Source organism: Xyrauchen texanus, chromosome 4, assembly GCF_025860055.1.
Source record: "Xyrauchen texanus isolate HMW12.3.18 chromosome 4, RBS_HiC_50CHRs, whole genome shotgun sequence".
Lineage (NCBI taxonomy): Eukaryota > Metazoa > Chordata > Actinopteri > Cypriniformes > Catostomidae > Xyrauchen > Xyrauchen texanus.
Window position 1 is genome coordinate 53,137,127 of NC_068279.1, and position 6,000 is coordinate 53,143,126.

Sequence of the window (6,000 nt, forward strand, 5' to 3'; positions counted from 1 at the left end):
ACAAAAGTTGGATTACCTTTATGCCGCCTTTTTCCTTTTTGGAGCTTTAAAAGAGTTGGGCCCAATTGACTAGCATGGATATAAACGCATCATATCTCCATAAAACAATCTTTAATTTGTGTTCCACAGTAGAAGGAACGTTCTACGAGTTTGAGACAGCATTAGGGTGAGTAAATGAAGAGAGAATTGTCATTTTGGGGTGAACTATTCCTTTACACTTCAGGAAAAAGACAGAACTCGAACAACCATGTTAAAATGACACATGCAGACTCAAAGCACACGGGAACCGTGTGGAACAATGAGCCGTGGAGCTACATAAACAGCATTACAACATTCTATAAATAAGGCCTAATATCACATATTCTACAGCAAAATACTAATTTTGTAAAGACTGTTGGGCTAAGCTCTATCGTGCAGTCAAACAAATACCAAAAAGGCATTTTGCATTCATTGCTGTTTTTGGAAAAAGCAGGACATTATTAATGTTTCTGAGATTTAACAGAAAACACTGTATACACCAAGTACTAATTTGGACTGATGTTGTAGCTTAGTTGCCTTAAGAAGTAGAAATTGAAGGGTTAATTATGATAGATTTTCATGTTGGGGTGAAATATTATTTGAGTAAAAGACAAAAGTACACCATTTATGTTGGTGTAAAACACTCTTGTATTCAACAGTAAAAGGCATTCACCTCCTGGTGCAGAGCTTTGAGGACTCTTCTACTGTTCCTTCAATCTTCTCTAGATTCCTGTCCCCTTTTCTTGAAACAGCCAAACAAGAGTAAGACCTGAAAACAAGAGTAAATGGTTTAAAAATTAGCCAACTGTTCCACATTAAATCAACTGACAATAAAATGCAGTGGAAAATTACAGACCCATTCCAGACTGCATGCATGGAAAATCCCTAAATTTATTACACAAAATGGGGAAAGGCAGCCTTCTGAAAAAAATCCATGAAAAATCTATTCTTAGATTAGTAGTTGGAGGACAGTGTAGGCCGTTTTTTTCCTTCTGCCTGTGCATCGATGAACTAAAATATTTGTATTAATTTATTGTAGTCAAGACTTTGTTTACAGAAATTGACTTCCAAATCACCTACCCTAAAAAATAAATAATAAACATAAACTGACAACCAGCCACAATCTCCCCTTTACTGTGCAGATTCTTACAATATTGCAAATTTACATTCACATGTTTGTTTTGATTTACCAAACTTCATTGGACTTTTCTGTTAAAACTGTTAAAAGAAAAGAGCTGCCAAATTCTGAACATTTAAATTCAGATCAATGCAAAGAAATGCCCCATCATCTCACAGCTGATGGAAAAACAAAACGTGGCTTCCCAGAGCAGAAAAATTGCTTTCAGTCCACACATTTTAATGTAATCCATTTCTCAAATGTTTAGGACTGTGCTGCTACTGTTAAATAAAAATATGCTGGGGCACATTCATATTTTTCACATAATACACAAAATGGCTGAATTTCCTCCATCATAAATCTAAAGATATGATTTCAGTCATTTCAAGAGGAAGTTCGAAATAGTCATGCATCTCAATTCCCACGTGTAATTTACAGAAATATTCAGATACCAAATATATGTGACCATTAAACATAATGACAGTTCAATTTTTGTTCATGACATAAGAAAATTCCAACTATGTTCCACCCACTAATATTTGCAGTTGAGCTGGAAAAAAAAAAATCAAATCAATCAATCAATGTGTGAGAAAGGAAAATACCAGATAGGGTGAGAGAGTGACTTGGCGATAGCTGTTTAATGTTTTATGACACGGAGGAAATTGGTTGTTTCAAAACAGCTTGACTCCTAAATTCATAAAATAAATGAGGGGAACAAAAGAATCATGAAGTTTGTCCGAAAGGGAAATCAACAAAAAAAAAATTCACAAACGCACTGTCACCAAAACATACAGTTCATAAAATGGAAAGTGATGAGAAAAAAAATCCCTCCAAGCAAAATTAATTGTAATTTCGTAATTTCTCGAAATATCTGCCGACAGATGGCGCCAATTTTGCTGCAAAAAACAAAAACGGCATTTATAATCTTTTTTTCTCGAATATAACGTCCTCACTCAGTAACACCAGTTTCATAACATTAATCTGATTCCTATCTCAGTTCATGAAGTTGCTTAATAAAATGAACAGTTCAAGCCAAGCCATCCTTTTCATCGCAAAGAACAGAAAATTTCTGATGAAAATTCAGCAAACATGGCTGCTGTGTGTGGTTTTTATGTTTTCAGATTGTACCCTACCCCGCATGATTTCAACTCCACAAATTTCCAGCAAAAGCATCAACTCGATTTTACATCCAAACACACAGAGAGAAGAACAGAAGAACCGCAACACAAACTCGCTTCAAAACTTTATTTTGAAAACAGCTCCGCGAAACAATTCAACCGATCCATGCACTGTACGACACATTCAGACCACATTTGAGAGAATTCGCAATCAGATCTTACCGCGCGCACAAAACGAACTCCAGATGATTGAAGTGAAAGCGTTGAATCTCAAGTGTGTTACATTTCATTACATATCATTTGTGAATGAGGAAAGGCGCTTTCGCGCTACTTTGTTACCTCCCAAAATGATGCAGGTCATGCGGAAAATTTTTCTGGGAATGAAGAAATCCTCCCTTTCGGATCTTAAAATGACGAAACGAGCGGCCCTTTCCGGAGCATTTTTTTTAGAAACAGGGTTCCCGATTTGATTTCTAAGGATTTGTCTCTTTCCCTCCTGATAGCTATACGCCACTGGCGGTCGATTTTTCAGTGTTGGTCGGTTACGTTAATGTTGCGGTCTGTCCTATGGACACACACATCCGCCATCATGCAAGGGCAGGTTCTTAATTTGCAAATGCATTAATTTCACACAATGGCTTTATGTAGCTGATATCACGTCAGCTGGCCCATCAACTAGGTTAGATATGCAAAAACATTTAACTGCAGGCTGCAATGCGATAGAAAATGTGCCCATACAGAACAGGAGTTTTACATTTATGAAATAGTAGCTATTCCATCTAATTGGGGGGGTCGAATCATTTTTGTGTCGAAAAATTGTAACACAAAAATGTCACTTGTTCAGTAATGGAAACAGTGTGTTGCCCAAATTAAAACTGCAATGCTTTTTGCCACGATATGACTTTAGTTGTGTTTATTGCTATACTATTTTACAGAGAGGAAATAATGTTGTCATATACACAAACATGTCTAGATGTAAAGAAAATTACTACATTATCTACCCATTTTTATGCTACACAAATATAATTACAAAGTGAATCTTGAAGCAAAGGACTTTTATGCTTATTACTTGTTTTCCGCTTTAGCTCTCAGATGTGTTATGTTTGATCGTTTCCCCCTAGCGGCGAGTCGTAGGATGGTGTAAAAAAAACATGACATTTGATACAAAATGCAAATACGAATAATAATAAGAGTACCTATAATCATAATGTAAATGTACTGGTGTCAGCATGTTTCAGTGAACGTTCACATAGGCTACTGCATGCTGCTGTATTATTTTGCATTGTTATAGGCTACTGCTTATAAAAAATATTTTTCAAGTATTCGTGTACCTCATGCATTTTTAACATCCATGATTATTTACCTCAGAATTTGCTTCTTAATGACACAAAGTACTCTGTAATCTTACAGAACGCAATGACTGATGTTAGTTGCCACACTTTTTACCCAATATTTTTAAGCATTATTTCTTGGGGTAAGTTTATTTTTGAAAGTCAGTATCTGTATAGATCTATAGACATCTACCTGAAAGTCTTGACTACATTAAAGAAATTGAACAGTTCAATGAATACATGTTGACCCTATTAAAGGGCATGTTGTCACAATGGTAGCCTGCTATTTGTTGGCACCTATTTGTTATGAATAAGACACATATGAAATACTGTCTGAGGTAAAAAGGTAATCTAAAACATAGTTTAAATGTTTTAAAGGCAATTTGAGTTTAAACGAACAATTATGAAGCAAAAAACAACAGTGCCAACAGAAAGTGCAATTAATTCACATTTGTTTCAACTTGTCCTGATATAAATGTGAAAACTTGTGAAATATTGTTTTCCCAACAGCTATTACAAAAATATGATGAACTTGTTTTTAATTTTTTTTTTGTTTAGTTTAAAGAATACTTTAGAATTCCTAAAAAATATTTTAATTTAAGGCAGCTTTGAAACAGGTATTTGAAACCAACATACAAAACTGCTGTTAGACAGTGCATTTATGAATGGACCTTTGACTCAAAAACTTAGTTACCATGTGACAACTTCCCTGTATGACAACTAGCCCATCTCCCCAATTAAACAATAATGGTAATTTTGATACCTATGTATAAAATCATGACCACTCACTCTCAACCTTATAAAAGCTGTTTTATTCTACATGGGGCAGGGGTGCCCTCATGGGGGCTCTCAGGGGGCTGCCATTTTAGAATCACATAACCAGTTGAATACTACTCGCTTAATCTCAGTAACCATCTTGTTATTGGACACTTTCACTCTTGGGTTATATTAATCATGGCTGATTGTGAATAGTACATTTCTACAATGGCATCTGTAACTGAAAACTATAGATTTTAAATGATACTGCACCCACACCACTAGGTAAGTCCAAGATGAAACAAACAAAAAGTTACCTTTAAACAATAGAAAGTGTTCACCTTTTTCTTTATTTTCCCTTTAAATTTTTCAGTCAAAAGTCCAATTACATGTGTTTTTTTAGCAGTGGTTATGTTTGATTGTTTCAAACCCCTTTTAAATTAGAATTTTTTTGTGAAGTCTGTCCTCCGATCAAAAACTTTAAACTAGTTGTTACGTGTTTTAAATGTTAATTAATACATTTAAATAGTTTATTAATTACAATATTTACTGGCCAAAGCAATGGATGAATTTTTTTCTTTTACTCATTTGCATTTATGCTCTTTCTGGAATTGTTTCATAATTTTTTATTGTCTTTTTTTTAATCGAAGGTTCCCCTATGACAACTTACAAAAATAAACCTACCCTGAGAAATATTCAGAGGAGAAAAACGTTTGACCACCAGAGTGGAATCTGAGTCTGTGACCCCTAGTGATACTTTTATTCAGCATTCTTTATTATCAGCATAAAACTAATATGAAAAAAATTATAATAATGATAAGAGGAGAAATTTTACCTTTGAATATTTTGTCGGTCTACCTCTTGTTTTTTTGGAAGCATGTACTTGGGCTTGCATGGATCCATGTCCCAGCATGATGTCATTCGATTAGAGCAAGGAAACATTTTGTACAAATGTTAATTTCACAATAGTTCAGAATACTAAATATTAATTTTTATTGTACATTGTAACCATTCTTTGGTTGACATTTTTCTAAATTCTAAAACTGTATTCATTTGGTTTAAAAACACTTTTTTGGACCTTTATGGCCCCACTATATGCGACCCTAAAATAAGAAAAACAAAACAAAAAACCTTCCACAAGGTGTCTGTATTTAAATTGTATTATAGGCTATTTAATGACTTTTCAGTTTAATTATTAACTCAAAATAACGGGAATCTGAATTTAAAATACAAAATATAATAACTGTATTCCACTACAGTTACAATTGAAATCATTGGTAATTAGAATAGTTACATTCAAAAATTATTTTGATTACTGAAGAGATTACTTTGCATTTTATTGTATTTGTTTCATTTAATATTTAGTGCTTTCAGATGGAAAACATTTGTACATATAAATGATGCGATCCAAAGTGCATTTGAACAGCGGTGAAACACTTTCTGATGATGTGTCACATTCATACGAGCAGACAGAGAAGTACGTTTGAAGTAAGTTTGGAGCAGAAGAAATAGAAACAAACCTTGTGTAAATTGTTAGCTTTACGCTAAGCTAAAATGCTATTTCTAGCCATTTTACATGCACATGTTACCAGACACAATCATATTATTTTATCAAGAAAAATTCACGTTGGATAATAATTTCTATTTTTCTAGTAAGACC

General features: G+C 33.9%; 1 protein-coding gene across 6 annotated transcripts in view; it reads right to left on the reverse strand.

Moving 5' to 3' along the window:
* znf618 (zinc finger protein 618) overlaps positions 1 to 2,833 on the reverse strand; it is a 59,738-nt gene extending 56,905 nt beyond the window's left edge. For 5 of the 6 annotated variants that reach the window (XM_052119050.1, XM_052119031.1, XM_052119041.1 and 2 more), the window contains exons 1-2: positions 2,593 to 2,833; positions 692 to 787 (exon numbers count right to left, since the gene is read on the reverse strand). The gene's annotated coding sequence lies outside the window, so the exon portion shown is untranslated. The other variant, XM_052119016.1, reaches the window with a different exon arrangement.
* Between the last annotated feature and the right edge of the window lie 3,167 nt (positions 2,834 to 6,000).